The sequence below is a fragment of the Phodopus roborovskii genome, unplaced genomic scaffold, assembly GCF_943737965.1.
Source record: "Phodopus roborovskii unplaced genomic scaffold, PHOROB, whole genome shotgun sequence".
In the NCBI taxonomy this organism is placed as follows: domain Eukaryota; kingdom Metazoa; phylum Chordata; class Mammalia; order Rodentia; family Cricetidae; genus Phodopus; species Phodopus roborovskii.
This window is the reverse complement of record NW_026126820.1, coordinates 1329701-1350787: the sequence shown is the minus strand read 5'-3', so window position 1 is coordinate 1350787 and position 21087 is coordinate 1329701.

The window sequence follows — 21087 nt, the reverse complement described above, 5'->3', positions numbered from 1 at the left end:
TAAGTTGTAGATCAATACTTTCTGAATGATCAATTAATCACTCTCCATAATTAAAACGACTAATGCTTGATACCGTTCAGTTATATTTTATTGTGCAGATTTCAACTTCAGAGCTTTTGGGTGATTGTATTGATTGTAGCTATACTTGCCACACCTGGAAATCAGATAATTGATACATCAGCACACCTTGTTATAGGATAGCTGGTTTAATGAACATGGCCTCAACTAAGAAGGCTGATTACATCAAGTTTGGGCTCCTTTCAGAATGTTGGAAGTTGGATATTGGACATGGCATGGTTTCACATGCCCTACTGAATTCCAGATTTTGTGAAGGAAGATTCTAAGAAAAATAGGCTATGTGATTGGGCTTACAGAGTAGGCAGGTGGACAAACTTGGGTGGTTCCTTAAATTTTCATTTTAACTTTTATTTCAGTTACATGTATTTTACATAAGCAAATAGTTCATAGGATTCCAGCATGAAAGGCCCTTTGGCTACACATGGGCACTGCCTTCATTCTAACCTTGAGCATCAAATTAAACACCAAGCACTTTGCAATCTTCTTCATCAAGTCCATCAACTTTGAAATAAGCACAAATAACCTGTAAGTGGATGATCTGACAGCAGCCAGGCTGGGTGAGTGGGAGTTGAATTTAATCTCCATTTATTTTACCTAGGCATCATTATGACAGGGAAATGATGGTTTGTGAGGACTGTGTGTGCAGATCCTGGATGTCTGTGAGCTCCTTTCTGCTTTTCTTAACCATACTGCATGTCTGCAGGAACTGTGGTTTGAAACTTAATTCCCAGTGTAACAGAGTTGAAGTATAGCAGCCTATCTGAGTGGTGATTAAACTTCTGAGACATATCAACATTTTTCTCAGAGTGCCTCCTCTGCTCTTGCCTCTAGATTTGTAGTGATAAGAGCAGCTTGTTCCATCCATGTGGAATCTCCCCAGAATACCTCTTTTACACACATTCTCCTTCCATGTAAAGATAATCACCACACTAGGATCAGAAAGCTTAAATTTTCAACTTTTAATAGTTCAAGCTAAACCTTTTTACTTATAAAATTCACAGTCTCAGATTTTTGTAATAGTAACACAACAACAACAACCAATCAACAACAACAATAAAAGATGTATCTAGGAATGTCTTGGAGGCCTGGGGAGTCTGTACCTCCCTTAGAGAAGGGATTTAGGCATAACGGTTTCAGGATCTCAGCCTCTGAGTTACAGGCAAAGCCTCCACAGAATTTTGCAGTTGAGATCAGGCTGAGTGTGTCTACAAGTTTAAGCTTGGGAAAAAGATGAAGGAGGGTACAGAGCTCTGAACGCTCTAGGGTGGGCGGACAGAGTCAGGAAGGGGAACATTATTACATCATTCTCTGACCTCTAGAAGGCCGTTGAGGGTGGGGGGTTATCAGAGGCATAACTTTCCACTTACCCCAACCCTTGGGCATTTTAAATTTGCCTTCAATTTAAATTTGCCTCTGAGACCATCTTTACTAGACTATTCCCACTCTACACAAAGATGGCCATTCAGCCAGGCATTGGTGGCACACGTCTTTAATCCCAGAACTCAGTAGGCAGACACAGGCAGATCTCTGTGAGTTTGAGACCAGCCTGGTCTACAGAGTGAGTTCCAGGATAGGCTCCAAAGCTACAGAGAAAACCTTGGATATGTTATATATTTTCCCACTCACCTTTCTTAGCTAGAATGCCAAGCCAATGCTACAACCATTTTGTCACTGTCTACATTGCTATCCCCAAGGATAGGCACACACATCACCTAAAGAGACCACTGTACCCAGCTTATGGAATGAATGAAGAAATTCATATGAGGAAACTGAGGTAGAGGGTTTGAGTGACACACTTGAGTGGCTTGTGCAGCAGATGATGGAGTTTGCCTCAGACAGAGGAAGCCTGACTCTAGCAAGTGTTCTGTACAAATGAGCTCAATTAACTGGATGAGTTTTTCAGGGGACACATAATGCAATTTAGGTGTTAAAAATGGGGGAGTTTGTGGTGCTCTTGCTCTAGCTTGCTTGGCAAGAGATGGATGTGTGGCTGATAGGGGAAACTGATATGATTTTCAACAAAGCCCGCAAATTAATCATACTTAATGAGTGTGACTAATGCGTTAAAAGAAGGAACGATTAAAATATTAGCACGTCTGAACTCCTCCTCCCTGGGTAATTTCTTCTCCTCCCTAGGGTTACCATATTTCAAAGAGGTAGGGGCCTGAATTACGGAAATGGAGCTTATGGAACAGAAATGCATTTTAAATGGCTTATATTGGGAACATTCCGTGCTGTTCTCAAGTGACTGTCAGTCTTCACATCTCACTGCTCAAGCGAGAGACGTGGGTTGGGGTTGGGGTGGGGTGGAGGCTGAATCTGTCATATAGCTGGAGATTGGAACTGGGAAACCAGGCATTTCCCTGGGTAATGGTGTGGAAACAGGAAACAGGCATTGCCATCACAGGGAGGCAGTTGCCATTCTGTGTAGGCTCAAAGTGACATGAAAATGGCTAAGGGGGAATGGCCCCCAGGGTGGGCCTCACATGCTCTGCATGTTATACAGGCCTACAATAAGGGGACACCAGAGGAGAATCCTAACAGTGTCCTTAGAATTCACTACCCCACCCATAACCATCGGTTAGATAGAAGCTTCTCAGAACATACCTCATGGTCTTGGAACCAGGTCAGTTTACCACCTATTGGCATTTTCCTATTTGGGGCAGTGTGTCTAACTTTCTCACAGAACAGTGCCAACCTGAAGTCCCACATTCAGAAGCCTCAGTGAATAGGAAGGAAATGACAATGAAATGACCACAATGGGAAAGGACTCAGACCTGCAAGCAAGCATCTTTGAACTGATGGCACCCGATGCCTTTCTCTGGGTGAGGACCCAGTCTCAGTGTGACTAGACCTTGAGGTTTTGAAGGCAGGACAAATGTGTGTTAGTTTTATTTGGATGTGTGTGCAAATGTGTACCTCTGCATTCTCATCCAGGTCAGAAGGCAACTTGTACGAATTTCTTTCCTTCCTTCACTTCATCCATTGTCCCTCTTTCTTTCTTTCTTTCTTTCTTTCCTTCCTTCCTTCCTTCTTTCTTTCTTTCTTTCTTTCTTTCTTTCTTTCTTTCTTTCTTTCTTTCATTCTTCCTTCCTTACTTCCTTCCTTACTTCCTTTCTTCCTCTCTCTCTGTCCTTCCTTCCTCTTTCTTTCTTTCTTTCTTTCTTTCTTTCTTTCTTTCTTTCTTTCTTTCTTTCTTTCTTTCTTTCTGGTCCTGGGGATTGAACTCAAGTCCTCAGGCTTGGAGGCAATAGTCTTTTCCCACTGAGGCACCTTGTTGTGCCCTCCAAACATTTTTAGAGCCAGCAGGTTAACATCTCTTTCCTCTTAGGATTTCTGCTTTTTTTTTTTTTTTTCTTAAAATAACTCTATGATTACATTGGCTCAGAGAACTATCCAGGGTAAAATCTTTTTCTCAAGCTTTTAATCATGCCTACAGAACCATTTTGCCATAGAAGTAACAACTGACATAGTTTCAGGTCCCAGTGACTAGGATTGGGCACTTGAGGAGGGGCTTGTGGTAAACTCTATGAGCAAAAGTAACTTGGAGAGAGAAGGGTTTATTTCAACTTAGCACTTAAGGCTCTTCATGAAGGCGAGAGACAAATTGGGAGAGAGGCCATTGCTAGGTAATAAAGGCGCGAATTTCCAACATGACTGGCTTCTTCCTCATTCTCCTGTCTTGAGACAAAAAAGCCTGGCAGCTAGTCCCACCAGCTAGCCTCCACTGATGGACTGGCTCAACAAGTTCAAGGCCTATTCAGGGCATGCCAGATCTAGGCCAACCACACCATGGCTTTCTTCCAAATGACCAATCCTAAATTAGGGAGGAAAACCTTCAGAGGCATTAAGGCCCTAAGACCCCGGAAGGGGATCTTTCTGAGTCCCCAGTCTGCTTCCCAGAGGTCTTCTTCTCAGTGTGTCTGCTGTGTGCACATCTCCTCACCCCCAATAACTGCTGACTGTCTGCCATGTTCAGTTTTCTCTGCTGCTACCTGTTGCACTTCAGATCATTTCTGTCTTTCAGTTCTGTAACAGGCAGAGAACATAAACTCCATTAAGACCCCAAACCCCCGTCAAAGAGAACTCAGGGCAGGAACTCAAGATAGGAATCTGCAGGCAGGATCTAAAGCAGAGACCTTGGAGGATCATAGCTTACTGACTTTCTCCATGGTTTGCTCAGCCTACCTTTTTATAGAACTCAACACCACCTGCCAGGGGTTAGCATCACCCAGAACGGGCTGGATCTTCCCACAATAATGGTTGATCTAGAAAATGCACCCCCTGCCCCCCGACCCTATACAGGCTGCCTACAGACCAGTTTGATGAAAACATTTTCTCAACTGAGCTTCCCTTTCCCCAGATGACTTTAGCTGTGTCAAGCTGAGAAAACTCTAACCAGCACAGGGCTTATTCATCTGCCACACTCATATCCCATATCTATGTGTTGATATCATGCTTTGTAAATGCTGGCAACTAAGTCTAAGTTTCACAGCATCATGGAAGCCTCATCCTACATGTGTTTACAAGGTGAGAGGAGAGAGATTGGGCCTCCAACCTGACTTCTGATTTAAGTAAATCATCCATTGATTTATAGAAAGCTTCCTACACCTCCCTTTTCTTTGCCTTTGTTCATACATACACTTTGCCATAGAGACTTCTAGAGTACCCAATGGCTTGCTAAGTGCTTATGTTCCTAGGCCAATGCCTATTTTTTCCTCTTACTGTAACAAAATAACAATATTTATCAAGTTTTTGTTGCACAAAAGACATGGAAGTAGGTACTTTGCAAACACTTTTTCTTTCAATCCTCTCAGCAATATGAGGAACCTAAAGCCTAGTAGTTGCCCAGTTGTATACCTAGCAAAAGGCAGAGCCAGTATAGAAACCTGGCAACCTGGTTGTCTGAATCCCTAGCCTTCAAGGAAGAAAGAAAGCTACAGCATGAGTGCTCACAGCTCCTTCTGTTAAAAGCTAAAGGCGGTTCAGAATTTGTGGGAGTGGCCAACTGACCCATGCCATAAAAGAGACCCTGTGCCTGACACTGCTTTGAGGTCCAGAAACCAGAGGCTGATTATTCCAAGAGCTAGATAGGATAGAATCAAATGTGACTGGCAGAAAAATAAAGTCAATGAAATGATTCCTAATGATATCCTACTATACCCTTAGACTGGATCCTAGTATAATTGTCATCAGAGAGACTTCATCCAGCAGCTGATGGGGGAAGACGTGGATACCTACAGCCAAACATCAGGCATAGCTAGGTATCCATATAAGGCCTGCTCTTTCCTGAAAGGAAACAGAGGAGGAGTGGATATGGGGGACAGGGGAGATAGGGGATAGGAACCTGGAAGAGAGAAGGGAGGGCAAACTGAAGTCAGATGTAATAGGAGAGAAGAACAAATAGATAGCTAGATTGAATAAACCTTTAACTGCTAGTGAAGTAGTCACCAAACCTTTCTGTCTTAGGGTTTTATTGCTGTGAAGAGACACCATGACCACAACAATTTTTTGTTACTTATTCTTTGTGAATTTCACATTATTCACCTCAATCCTGCTCATTTCCTGGTCCTTCTATAGCTGCCACTCACTCCTGTAGTGCCTCCCCCAAAGGAAAGCTAAAATTAAGATAAAAGTTAACAACAATAAATAAATAAAAAATAGATAAATAAATAAATACATAAATCTTTCCTGCCTCTCCATTGTCTCTTCATTAATCTTAGTGGCACTGAAAGCTATTGTGCATCATGCAGTATACTGTTTCTTTCCAAACAGCATTACTTACAAATGTTCATTGTGTAATGAGTTGTTGGCCAGGTTCAAGGCCTCTGATTTGGTAAACCATCAAAACTGGACCCTCATGGTCATTGCTCTCTGATATCCTACTCATGGAGATCCTACCTTTCAAACACTCCAGTAGATCATAGATAGGGTAAATGTGTGTGCCAACTCCAAGCCCTGATAAGTACCTGGGTGGCAGCTGAGTTGGTTGGTCAGGGTTGTTGGGACCACTCCTTTCCAGGAGAAGTAGAATCAGCTCTCGCAGGCCCAACCTGAGTGGTGGGGTGAGCTTTCCCAAGTGTGTGAGTGTGTGTGGGCAGCTCTCCTATTAGGGGCAACACCAGCTTTCTCTTGTCAGGGTGGCAATTGGAGTCTTGGGCATTTTTGCATAACCTGACTGCTGTGGGGTCATCGGTAGCTATTTGGGACCAAATGAAACCATGGCCACAGGTGGTAGTACAGTCCACTGAAACTGGTGTGGTCCCAGCAGCAACATATAGGGACTGGCTTGCAGTTCAAATGTTTAGTCCATTATCATCATGGCAGGAAATATTTCAGCCTATTGTTGCAGGAGAAAGAGTTTAGAGTTCTACATCTTGATCTGCAAGCAACAGAATGAAACTATGTGCTAAACTGGGCATAGCTTGAGCATGTAAGATTTCAAAGATAGCCTCCACAGTGACATACTTCCTCCAACAATGCCAAGGCCACACCACCTAATAGTGTCACTTATGGGCCAAGCATTCAAATATGAGTCTATGGGGGCAATTCCTGTTCAAACCACTGCACAACAACAACAACAACAACAACAACAACAACAACAAACAAACAAACAAAAAACTCAAGGGCCAGAATAATTTAGGGCAGAATTTTACCAGATTTTCAAAGGAGAGTTGACTCTAATACTCTTCAAATATCACTGAAAATGGAAACAGACAGTACTTTGCCCAATTTATTTTATAAAGGCACAGTTACCCTGATACCCAAACCATATAAAGACTCAACAAAGAAACAGAATTACAGACCCATTTTTCTTATGAACATAGATACAAAAATACTTGAAAATCCAAGAGTACATAAAAAAAATGTCATCCACCATTATCAAGTATGCTTCAACACAGAGATGCAGGGATGGTTCAATGAATGAATTGAATTGAATTCAATTTAATATAAACAAGCAAACAAAAACCCATAGACACTCATGCACACACGCATGCTCTCTCTTTCTCTACCTCTCTCTTTCTCTCTCTCTCTCTCTCTCTCTCTCACACACACACACATGATCATCTCATTAGATGTAGAAAAGGCCTTTGACAAAATCCAAAACCCCTTAATGATATTCATGATAAAAGTCCTGGAGAGATTAGGGACACAAGGGACATGCCTCAACATAACAAAGGTAATTTACAGAAAACCTGCATCCAAATTCAAATTAAATGTATAGAAATTGAAAAGGATTCCAATAAAATCTGGAACAAGACAAGATTCTCCACTCTCTCCATATCTACCCAATATAGTACTTGAAATTTAGCTACATCAATACACAACTGAAGGAGATCAAGGGGATACAATTTGTAAAGGAAGAAGTCAAACTATTCCTGCTTGCAAATAATATGGTAGTATGAATAAGTGATCCTAAAAATACAATCAGGGAACTCCTACAGCTGATAAATACTTTCAGGAAGGTAGCTGGATACAAGGTTAACAGAAACAACAACAACAAAAATCAGTAGCTCTCCTATATACATATGACAAATGGACTAAGATAGAAATTAGGGAAACACCACCTTTCACAATATCCTAAATTAATACAAAATTTCTTGGGGCAATGCTAAACAAGCAAGTGAAAGACATGAATGATGAAAACTTCAAGTCTCTGAAGAATATATCAGAAGATGGAAAGATTTCCCATGCTCATGGATCACCAGAATTAACATAGTAAAATGTCAATTCTACCAAAAGATTCAATGTAATCCCCAATAAAGTTCTTTACAGATCTTAAAAGGACAATTCTCAACTCATGGAAAAACAAAAAAACCCAGTACAGCTAAAACAATCCCATAAATAAAGGAACTGCTGGAGATATCACCATCCCCGATTCTAAGTTGTTCTTCAGAGTTAGGTATGGTATACTATGGCACTGGCATAAACACAGACTTGTTGATCAATGGAATCAAATAGAAGAATCAGACATAATTCCACACATCTATGGGGATGTGATTTCTTTTTTTATAAAGAAGCCAGAAATACACACTGGAAAAAAAAAGATAGAATCTTCAACTAATGGTGCTGGTGTCTGTATGTAGAGTGCAAATTGTTGTTGGTTGATTTTACTCTTTGGGGGTCCTGTCACCCAGCTCCCAAATAAATGTACAGAAGCTTATTATTTTCTTATTTATAAATGCTGGGCCCTATCCTGACTTGTTTTTAGCCAGCTTCTTTTAACTTATATTTATCCCATCTATCTTTTGCCTCTGGGTTTTATCTTTATTTCTGTATACTTTTCTTCTTTACTTCTTTTTTCTGTGGCTTGCTGTGGAGCTGGGTGGCTGGCCCCTGGAATCTTCCTCTCTTCTCAATTCTAAATCATCTCTCCAAGATTCTCTTCTTACTTATTTCTCTCTGCCTGCCCCCCCCACCTATCCTTTTTCCTGCTCTGCTATTGATCATTCAGCTCTTTATTAGATCAATCAAGTGTTTTAGACAGGCAGAGTAACACATCTTCACAGAGTTAAACAAATGCAACATAAAAGAATGCAACACATCTTTGCATTATTAAGTTTCCACAGCACATACAAATATAACACATCTTAAAATAATATTCTACAATACCACATTCATCATCCTGAACAAATCTCAAGTCTAAGTGGATCAAAGAGCTCAACATAAAATCAGACACACTGAACCTGACAGAAGAGAAAGTGGGGAACAGCCATGAATGCATTGGCAGAGGAGACAACTTTCTGAAAGAACAGCAATAGCATAGGAACTAACATGAACAGTTAATAAATGGTACTTCATGAAGCTGAAAAGCTTCTGTAAGGCAATGGATACCCCAAAATATATATAAAAAAACTCAAGAAACTAGATATTTTAAAACCAAATAATTCAACTGTAAATGGGGCACATATCTAAATAGACAATTCTCAACAGAGGAATCTCAAATAGCTAAGAAATAATTAAAGAAATGTTCAACATCCTTAGCCATAAGGGAAATGCAAATCAAATTATTTTAGGATTCCATCTTATACCTGACAGAACAGATCAATAATACAAGTGATTATTGCTGGAGAAGGGTGTAACAAGTGGAACACTCTTCTATTGCTAGTGGGAATGAAAATTTGTACAGTCACTATGTAAATCAATATGGCAGCTCTTCAGAAAACTGGGAATGGATTTACCTGTAGGCCAAGCTACACCACTCTTGGACATATACCCAAATGTTACCCCATCCTACCATAAGGACATTTACTAAACTATGTTCAATGTTGCTTTATTTGCAATAGCCAGAAACTGGAAACAACCTAGATGTCTGTCAACTGAAGAATAGCTAAAGAAATAGTGGCATTTATACAGTGGTATATTACTCAGCTGTTAAAAAGAAATGATATCCTAAAATATGCAGACAAAATGGATGGAACTAGAAAAAAATCATCCTGAGTAAGATAACCCAAATCCAGTATGATAAATATGCTATTTATTCACTTATAGGTGGCTATAAATGATAGTAAAGCTACAATCCACAGAACCAGAAAGGTCAGGTAAATAGAACTATAGTGGGGAAGCATTGATCTCCCTGGGAAGGGGGAAGAGAATAGAAACCATGGGTGGAATGAAGACAGGTGGGGATAGGAGCAGGAGGGGTCAGGTTGGGGGAGGCAAGGAGGGCTAGAGTGCAGGGAGAGAGCTGGAATTTGGGTGCATTATTTGTACAGCAGCATGGAAACCTAGTGCAGTGGAAACTTTTTGGAATCTATGAGGCTGGTCCTAGTGAAGACATCTAGTTATAGAAGATAAGGAGTCTAAACTGGCCATCTTTTATAGGCAGGCAAGTCTTCAAAAATGGTGAGACTATGTTGCATTGGGTTGAGTTGTTGGTTGAGGAGGTCCATGGACAAAAGGGAGCTCTTTGAAAACTGACAGTGGAGCCCCATTGCTGTGTACAGCATCCACACCACTCATTGGATGTAGAGAGGCTGAGCTGGTGTAGGCATGGAGACTTTGATGCAAGCAAGTACTCTGCACGCTACAGAAAGTGAAACATGGCACAAAATCCTTCACCTATAATCTATCTTACTTGCAACATGTGCTGGGGCAGTGGTGGCACAGACATGTAGGAGTGGCCAATCAATATTTGGTTTAACTTGGGGCTCAATTCATGAGCATGAGAGGGAACCCATGCTCTACATTGCCAGGATGGCCAGGAAGTAGAGGCTGGAGAGGTCAAAGACCTAGTGTAGAACCAACACTAGCAAAACAACAACAAATAGACAAATTAATGAAATGATTCCTAATGGTATGTGTTATGGCTCTTAGCTTGGTTTTCTTATGAGACTCCTAACAGTGGGAGTGGGTGTATCTCTGACTCTTTGGCTGCTCTTGAGACCCCTTTCCTTCAATTGTGTTGCCTTGTCCAGCCCAATATAAGGGCTTTTGTCTTTTCTTATTGTATCTTGTCATGTTCTGACTGTACTCTCTTAGAGGCCTGCTCTTTTCTGTAGAGAAATCCTCAGAGGGTGGGGGACTTACAGTGAATCTGGGAAAGTGCAGCAAGGTAGGGCACAACTAGGAGGAGTGGAGGGAGAGGGAACTGTGGTATGGTTATACTGTATGATAGAAGAATTTATTAAAAAAAAAAACCTAACAACTGTCAAGGGAGGTGAGGCCAACCATGCAGGATGCCTGCTGTTCCTAGGTGATAGCTCCTTCCCCACTAGAGAACAGATATTGAGCTCTGCTCCTTTTTATGCTATGATACTAGACTAGAACCTAATCAAATATGTTCTTTCACTTATCAGAAATAAGTCTTGGTGTAGGCAATTCATCTTTATGTTTCTTTTATTCACCTAGAAAATGGGGACATGTTCACAGCATTTACTGTGTGACAGAAGTATATATTAATATTTTATTTATTTATTTATTGGCAATTTAATATATAGCATAACACATGCTAGGCAAATACTCATTGATCACCATTGCAAGCCCTCATTTTTACTTTTTATTTTAAACTGAATCTCATTAAGCTGTTCAGTAAGGCTGGACTTGAACTTCTGCCCCTATCTTCTGAGTATTAAGACAATGAATCTTTACCACAGTACCCAGCCTATCTCTCACTCTTATGTATGTATGTATGTATGTATGTATGTATGTATGTATGTATGTATCTATCTATCTATCTATCTATCTATCTATCTATTATCTATCATCTATCTATCTATCATCATCTATGGTAAGGTTTATTTTGTTTTATGAAGAATAAATATCCATCACAGCCCCTAGATATGGCTGCAGGCTGGCATGATGGCTGCGATATAAAGCTGAGACCTCAGCTTGTTCATTTTTGAGATGTTTCTTCTCTGTGTTGTCCAGACTGGTCTTGGGCTCCCAAACCCCCTGCCTCTACCACTGAAGTTCTGAGATTACAGGTGTTCCCCACCAGATCTTGCTTTTGTTAATTATTCAAATAATTTGGGGGTTGATGCACCCCAATATTATAGAAGACAGACAGAGGTACAACAGACGTTATAGAGCTGGCTTCAGGGCATGGCTTGGGAGCAGTGAAACTGGAACTGAACTCAGGGAGTTCGGAGATGATTACTCCTCCTCTGCCTAGCCCACTGGGAGGTCAGGAGTGCCTTGGGAAGGGGCACACATCCGTTCATTCCTTCTCTACTGTCACTCTCAGCAAGAGCTTATGAATTAAGTGACTTCATGTAGCATTCAAACTCTGTGCTGCAGTGATCCATCTTCTGCTATTCTATTTATTCTGCTGCTGCTAGGATTAGATCAGTTCTAGCTGCATGGCAAGGCAGGTCAGGTGACTCCTGAGGGTGCAGCAACCAGTGTGGTCCCATAGCTGAGGGCTATAGGAATTATCATACCTGAGATCTGGGGAGAGACACAAGGAAAAGTGGCCTGTGTGTAAACTGTGTACGCAGAATGTAATTAAAATAAGTGAGCAGGGGCTTCAGAGAAGGTGGCATTGCCTGTTACTTTCTGTTAGACTTCCTCAAATAGGCTTTGCACACATCAGGATATTTTCTTTGAGTAACTTACAAAGGTGGGCACCATTATTCCTGCTTAAAATTTATAGATGAAGAAACTGAGGCACAGAGGTCCAGAAACTTGTACAGGTCACAGGTCCATACAAGGTACCAAGTAGTGGCTCCCACAGGGTCCTACTATCAGTAGGTATGTTTGCATTTGTACTTACCTTACATTTAACTTAACTCATTACTTTGAAATCAACCTAAAGTTGTTTTTCATTGATATATACACTATTTTATATCTTTAAAAAGGTTATATATATATATAGTTAGCATATGTTAGCACAGTGGGGGTGGGGAGAGAAAAGGGTTCCAGAGCAGAAAATAGCATGTTTACTATTTATTATAAATATCTTTTAGCATGTGTAAGTCATGAATTCAATGCCAGCTAATGATAAGAAAACAAAGAGAAAACATGCTCGTGTAAGGAACCCTAATGGTTCAGCATGTAGCATTGCCAAGCAATTTTCTCTGTACACCATCTGAAACAAATTAAAAGGAAAACATGTTTCAATAATGAAATCAAATTAAAAATCATAGTCAAAATTCATAATCATAATCTCATTAAATTGATAGAATTATGTTCTAACTTCCTTTTTTGTTTCATGAATAGACTTTTGCTTTTTTTATTTGTAGATATATTGTTAGCATTTCCATTAAGTGCATCAGGCAATTAAATAAAGCCTTTCTTCTTTATCAAATTTTATTAAAATACATTATAACACAAAGACAAAATTGTAATTATATCAAGTATAAAAATAGGTTATAAAAACAATAGTTTTACCATTCTTTTTTATTTTATTTCAAATTAAAATATAATTACAGCTTTTCTCCCCCCTTTCCTTCCTCCATCCCCTCCCACCCCCTAGCTCCCTCTCAAATTCATGCCCTCCTTTTAAATTTTTTGTTTCATATTTGTATATAAATAAGTGTATAAAAGTAGCCTGCTTAGTCCATTGAGTGCTGCTTGTATATTTGTTGTGGGGATGAGCAATTAGGGTGCTTTCCCTGTAGTTCTTCATCAGGAATGGGGGTGTGTGTGGTTTTCCCCATCTGTGTTGGCATGTAAACTGATGTTGTCATTGGTCAGCTCTTATTTAGGAAGCCATGTTGTTCATGTTGACTTTAGCAATAGAGATTTACCTTGAACTTTTGGAGAGCAATCACGGGCAAAAGTAATCATTTGTGCTGTTTGTGAAGTTTCTTGGCCCTCACTAACAGCTTGTAAGAAATCTTAGCTGGTACTTGGGTTTTTGTAAGATAATCTATGGTTCTTGTGTGGGGGGAATTATCATCCCAAGTGGCATAACATTACATGTACATATATATATTTATGTATCCCTATGCTTATATATATTTCACATAATTTTGGGTCTGACTCTGAAAACAGCATTGGTGTTATTTATCCCTCTGTCTTCTCCTTCTGTATTGTTCTCCCTCCCCCCTCCCACCTGTTTTTCCCATTTGCCTCTTCATATGAGACTCAAATTCTACTGTCCCCTGTCTTGAGCTCATTCCCCCGCTGCTATTGTCCCTTTCTGGGTTTTGCTACTGAAGGCTATATACTCACATTTGAAGATTTGAAGCTAGGAGTCACGAGAACATGCAATGCTTATCTTTCTGGGTCTGGGTTACCCTTCTCAATATGGTATTTTCTAGTCCCGTCCATTACCTAGGCTGCTCTGCACACCTAAATCAACTCACTTTTAAGCTCAGTTATGAAAAACCAAACAGCTTATGTCTCTGTAATGGACACTAGGAAACCATTATGGATGTTAATGCACGATATTATTATATTGCTTCAGGATTCACTTGCCTGCTGATAACTTTGAATTTGAGGCTTGTTTGTTTGTTCTTGAGATAGGGTTTCTCAGTATAGCCCCAGCTGTCCTGGAAATTGCTCTTTATTTTTTGAGAGAGAGAAATTTAGCAACTGTAAGAGGGATTACAGTTTTATTAGCCCCAACTGCCCAACTGGAGCTGTGTTTTTATGGCATAATCAGCACTGAAATAGATGTTAAAAGTTAATAACTTCCATACCATGTGATAGAAAGTTACTCAGAGGTCACCCCTTGTACCCCATAAAATATGACTTGAGGAAACCCACAGTCTCAGAGCATAGACTGGCTCATAACTATCTATAACTGGAGTTCCAGAGGATCCTGTTCCTCTTCTGACTTCTGTGGGCTCCTCTGCATATGCACAGGCACTTGGGCACACAAATATACACATAAAATAAATAAATATTTTAAAAGAATACATAGATAAAAAATAAGTTACTACAACTTTTTATACTTAGGTCTGCATTGGTGAACTTTTGACATCAACATAAAGATTCTTGGCCACCATGTATCACTTTCTTCCTGACTCCCCTTTTCCCAGGTGGTAACCATCATACCTGCACTAACAAGCCCTACCCCTTCCTGACCCCACCTTTCCTGACCCTGCTTCCCTCCTAGCCCTGGACTCTCCATTGGCCCCACCCTTCTATCTTGTATTGGCTATTCCCCCCCCCCCCCAACCTTTCAGCCACATCTACTCTAGCCCTAGCAGGAATTCATAGCCCCACCTCCAATGCAGTGTTTCCACAGCTTGGTACCTCCAAGTGACTTGTGATGCAGGCCCTCTGATGTCACAGGTCCTGTGCCTCTTTGCATCCTGTGGCTCCTGGCTGGGAGTGTGTTTGACTGTTTCCCTCTAATATATCACCTTTGTGGATCTGTTTGTGCCCCTCAGATGGGCCACATTTTGTGAGATGATGTACATATTGTGGTCCCTAGATGTGAAATGAACGTCCCTGGATGTGAAATGAACGTCACTGTGCCCAAAGCAATCTAGGGGCCGGGGTGGGAGGCCTGAGGTGTCTTGGTGGACCTCTGGTGAGCCAGTGAAGAGCAAAAGAGGAGGGCATGTGCTGTTGAGCTGAGGTACAGGTTGGGCAGGGGTGGGGGTAGGGCGGATGTGGAGGGGTGTGATCTGGTTCTGGCCTTTGGACAGGAAGACAAAAGCCAGTGCTGGATTGCAGGTCTCAGAATCTTTTTCATGAACTTTGATCCAAATCCCTTCCATCAGGCTTCTTGTCACACTGTGAAAACTAACATTATGTTTAAACTTACTATGCTTGAGAAATTAAACAAACAAAGCCCCTAAGCCAAAAATGCCTCTAGCATGTAAGCACCTGGTTTATACAAGCTGTACCCAAAGAGCCCACTTCCTTCCCCCTAGACTTTGAAAACCATTCTAAAAATTGACTGATACTGTAAAATTGAACCGCCGGTCTTGGAAGATAGTAGGTCACAAGGCTAACCACTATTTCTGCTTTTGTGATCTATCTTGCTTACTCTGCTCAAAAAGCTGATGAGGACAAATACAAGGCACATATATTAAAATAGGCCTCTGTCTACATGTAGTCAGATTATATGTAAACTTGCTCTGAGCTAATGTGGCTAGGTACTGCACCTTGAATATCCTAGATCTCTGGTGCCAGGTACCAATACCAATATCTGAATAAAAGCCATTTCTTTATTTAGTATACTTGTTTATTTGTTAAATATATGGTCAGACTGGTGAGTGTTACCTTCTGGGTTACATCAAGAATGGCCTCCTCACTCCACAAAGCCTGGTAGAGATACTGTTGTGTTCTTAAGAAAAATTTCTTAGTCTGGGTTTCTATTGCTGTGAAGAGACACCATGACCATAGCAACTCCCATAAAGGAAAACATTTAATTGTGGTGGCTGGCTTAACAGTTTCAGAGGCTTGGTCCTTTATCTTCATGGCAGAGAGCATGGCAGTGTACAGGCAAATGTGGTGCTGGTTACATCTTGATCAGAAGACAACAGGAAATGGACTGTGACCCTGGGCAGTATCTTGAGCATTGGGAACCTCAAAGCCCACCTTCACAGAGACATACTCACTTTCTCTAACAAAGCCATACCTCCTAATAGTGCCACTGCCTATGAGTTTATGGGGGCCAACTACACTTAAACTACCACAGAAGTTCTAAACATTTTCCTAAATTGGGAAGTAAATGTCATAGGATATCATGATGCTTTCAGGAAAAAAAATAAAATGCATATAAAGTCATTGGGACAGTATGGATGCTTAATAATGCTCTGAATAAGAAGTGTAATTCCCACTTGGGAAGTCATTATCTTCCCTTCAAATCCCTTTCAGTGTCTTTGCTCTCTGCAGACTCCATCCCTACTTCTCCCTCAAACAAAACAAGAACAATAGTGGCAGCCTTAGGAGCAGTTCCTGGGTAGAAGGTCAACCTTCTGGCCCCTGGCCAGAAAGGGTTTCACTACTTTATTTAACCATGAGGGTCAATGATGTTCTGTTTTACTGAAAAGAGCACCTTCCCCCCCCCCCCCGCACAGTTGGGGTTCAAGGATTCAGTAGGGTGTAGCCTTATCATAGGAGATATTCCATCACATCTCATTTTACCTTAGATGCCTAACTTCTTCTCTACATGTTGTATTGGAGAATAAAGTAGCAACACGGGGAGAGGGGGGGCAGTGTGCTCACAGGTAAGCTGCCACTGTTGATAAACATCAGATTTCTGGTGTTTCCTGTAATAGGGGGAGCAGCCCTGTGTTCTGTTTTCTACACAGGTAGTTAGCTACACTCCACCACTATATTTACTGTATTACCTGCTTGGATCCACTCACTGTTGAGTTTTTGAGTACTCTACATGCTAAACAAAATGGCCTCCTTACACAACATATTACTCTACATTCATACACCCCTATTTCTGTCCCCTCCCCTCTTTTCCTCCTTCCTCCTTTTCTTTCTTGCTTTCTTATTTTCTTTTTTTGGGACAACGTGTCGCTATGGAGCCCAAGATGACCTCAAATTCATGATGCTTCTGCCTCAGCTACTTCAGTGCTGGGATTACAAGCATGAGCCACCACTTATGGCCCTCCTCTGAAGTTTGATAATATTTCCACTCAATTTTCATATGCATATGTTATCAAGCTATTAAACATTAATTTAGGATCAGGCCAATAGGATGTTGTTTTTGTTGATTCCTTTATTTTCTACTCTCTTTTGTTTTATTAATGATTTCTCTGACCTTGGGCTTAAGGGTAGCCTTTGTTTTTCTGTATCCCATAGTCTCAGTTAATGACAGACATTTCTGGGAGTGAATATTGTTAATGAGTTTCAGAAGGTTTTGAAGAAGCTATTCAGGGCATATGGAGAGTACTCTAGCCCATTCCATATCTACTCTTGGGATCAGCAGGTAAAACATAAGGAAGCAGAAATTGTAACAAAAGTGAAAAACATCTTTGGTATTTGTCAAGTAGCTAAAAGGTTTCTTAAGAAAATTAGTGGCTTACTACCCGTGTAAAAAATATTTTTCCAGACCAGGCAAATAGTTTAGAACCACAAGCCAAAAGCCTTTTATTATCATCATTTGCTGAGCTTGTAGCTTAAGTGCATGCTAAAATCCCTCTAGGGGAAACACATGAGGAGTAGCAATGTGGCTGGGGTTGAACAGAAACTTAGCTGAAAACCTGAGCATTCTCTATAGCAGCATCTCTTTCATGAAGATTTCTAAGGCTTATCTGCTTACTTAAATAAGTCCAGAAGAGGCTAGGGATTTCTCTATCCATGGGTGATATTTCTGTAACCAATTTTAAGGTTAGAACTAAATCCAGCACCTTTGCTTACTATAGTTTGTACAAATTACTCAGAGAATGTATTTTACACCATGACAATTTTCTGTAGTTTTCTTGATGATGTAACTCAATAAAGAGTGACCCACTATAAAGAGAAAAGGTAGAGAACTCGATTTTGTTTGTCACCAAATCTCTGAATAAAAATGGTATTCTGTTTAGTGCTCTTAATGACCTTGTGTTCTAATAAAGTGTAAGGTGTGGGAGACCTACTTCAGTAGGGATTCAGGTCCCAAAGAGGATGTGTGGAATCAGGGCGGGATGAAGAGGGGCAGACACCGTCTGAGGGTGAATCAGGTTGTCTGCCAGTAGTCTTTAGTTGAAAATAGACTACACCACTTATATTTATAGCGCACATAGGATTAAAAGGAAGACAAGGGGCACACAAACTGTGGCTTGAGATCAGGAGTTGAAGAATCTAGTCTTGAGCTTAACAACAGGCAGCAGTCAAATGTTAATGAAAGGGCCACAAGTTCCTATTGCTAGAGATAAGAACAATGACTGCTTTAACAAGCAGGAGTTTCCCACAAGCCTCCAAAGGGAATGGAGACTCTTATCCAAATGCCTGACCTTGGGAAAGTACTTCTACTGGTGAGCAGACACTATAAAACAGTTTGTTAGTTTCACTTTGTGGGTCTGTTCCCTCTCACACTGCTCCCAAAAGGGAAGGTCCTGATGTCTTACTCTTTTCCCGTTATACTGTACCATTCTGATTTCTCTGTGTTTATTAACTGAACTCTTGCCTTAGGACCCAGTCTCTGGATCTGAATTGTTGGTATTTTATCCTTGGGATCAGGTATGTCTAGTAAATCTCTAACTTTCATGCTCTTGATATAATTAGGAGAGTACAATGGAATTATGGTTGGGGATTTTTTTCCGAAGAATTATTTTGTTTAAAGAGTCTAGCTATCATTGTATTCATTTTTATCTTTTACCAAAGCCCACACAAAATTTCCCAAAAGGAAAGGCATTAATATTGAGAATCACTAAAACTGAAAATAAAAAGACGCTGAAGAAATGTGGTCTGCACTGTTGAAATGCTAGAACTTGTGGTCATCATGCAATCCATGCCAATAAGAGTTATGGATAGTGTTCTGAATGTCAGCTGTGGTCTACAGCCATACCTGAATGCACCTGAATGTCAGCTGTGCACCTGGCTCCTTCATATTGAAGGGACACAATTGTTTGGCCACTAAAGTTTAGTGAACTCAGGCAGTGCCAAGCAAAAGTAATTCATGCTTGAATTCAGAAGACAGTCTCTTCTGTCAGGTTGGCATTAGGCAGAATGATAAACGCCACGATGGCACCTTGATTCCCAAAGCAATAGCTGCCAATCTCAGGTTGTGATTAACCATGACCTGGTCTCTTTCCAAAATGATAGGGTTTTTGTTTTTGTTTTTAGGAAAATACAGAGTAATTTCTGTAGGTTTTGTCTTTGTCAATGAATATTAGTAGTTCCTATGAAGTTATTGACCTTGAAAAGTCATCCAGACAGCAGGTGGGATTTTTGAATTTAATACTGGCAGTTAAAGAAGAAGATGAGGACCAGGCAACCTTGAAGAGCAGAGCAGAATTCTTTTTATTAGAAGAAAATGTTTATGGAATTGTTCTTTTGAAACAATGTATTTTCTAAAACTGAGGAACATTTTAACAACTTCTTCTTCCTCTTCCTCTTCCTCTCGCTCTCCTTCTTCTTCATAAAAAGGAAACCTCCAAAACACACACACACACACACACACACACACACACACACACACACACACACACACACACACTGAAAGAGATTGCCTTCTGGAACATACTTAAAAGTTATACTAGTAAATTCATTCTTTGATCAGGCATTTAAAGATAATATGAGAGAGGACATATTGCTTCCTTTTAAGATTTATTTTTACTTCGGGTATATAAGTACCTACATACAGGTATGTGCATCAAGTGTGTGCAGTACCCACAAGGTAAGAAAAGGGAACCTGACTTAGGTTCCCAACATCCACACTGGATAGTTCCCGTCTGCCTATAACTCCATCCACAGGAACTAATGCCCTCTTGGGCTTTCATGAGTACTTACACAAACATAGCACACCCATCCACCCACATACACACATAAATAAAAATCTTTATAAAACTTGTGATTAATGTTGTTTATTCATTTTAACCAGTTCTTTCAGAGAGCACTTGGGGGAATAAGGCAGGTCTTTGCCTAATTAAAATGATCACAAGCTACCTACCATGTAGACCAGGCAAGTTTTTAAACCCTTGCTAATCCAGGGACTACAAGGAGCACTTAGCATGGTTGGATGATATGTCTTTGTTACGAGTAGTTTTTCCCTGCTGCTGGCCTGGACCCACTGTGGCGCCGGCCCCAAACAACACACTGAAACACTGTGTTTGATATAATGCTGTTGGCCAGGTACTAGTTTCTTATCAGCTAGCTCTGTCTTAAGTATTAACCCATTTCTATTAATCTAAGTATTTCCACGTGGTCTCATCTTACCGAAGAGTGGGCCTGGACCACTGTTCTCTACAGTTTCCACATGCTGACTCCTCCCTACTACTTCCTCCACTCCTCCTTGTGTCCTAATCCTGCCTATCTTGCTTTCCTATTGGCCAACAGTGCTTTATTCATTAACCATTATGAGAAACATACTTACAAAATGACATCTCCCATCATGTCTTGGTCAGGTTTTTTCAGAAACTTGGAAGTATTGCTGTTGTTGGGTCATTTGAGATGTTACATAACTTGAATATGCTGTGTTCAGCTAAGCAGTAGGCACTCAATTTACAAACGTTACCTTGTGATTTCATGCTAATATTTTAGGTTGTTTAATTGATTTTCATTTTGGTTTTTTATGTGCTGGCTTTGCCAATTTGATTACTTCTGAGACCACTAAAAGAGTGTGTGTGTGTGTGTGTGTGTGTGTGTGTGTGTGTGTGTGTGGTCTTTCCCAATATATCCTCTTTCTGGGCACTTGGTTTTTGCCTTCTGCTTGTTTTGTGGTACCTGCTTCTGCTTGTCATTTGCACACAGTTGTCAAGGTGCCTGGTTTCTCTGACTATCACCACATGGTGGTGTTTGAAGTAGCACAATCTTGAGAAAGAGCAGGCAGGCTAGAGACAGCTTGTGTTTTATAACCACAAGTACAATCTGTGCAGCTATCCGCACAAGAATTCTGTCCCTCAGTTTCCAGTGTGAGTGGTTTTGCCAATGTGCTGGCCTTGTTGAAAACCAAAATCCAGTTGTTCAGTATCCCAGAAGATAAGAATAGAGCTTTTTTACATAGAGAGT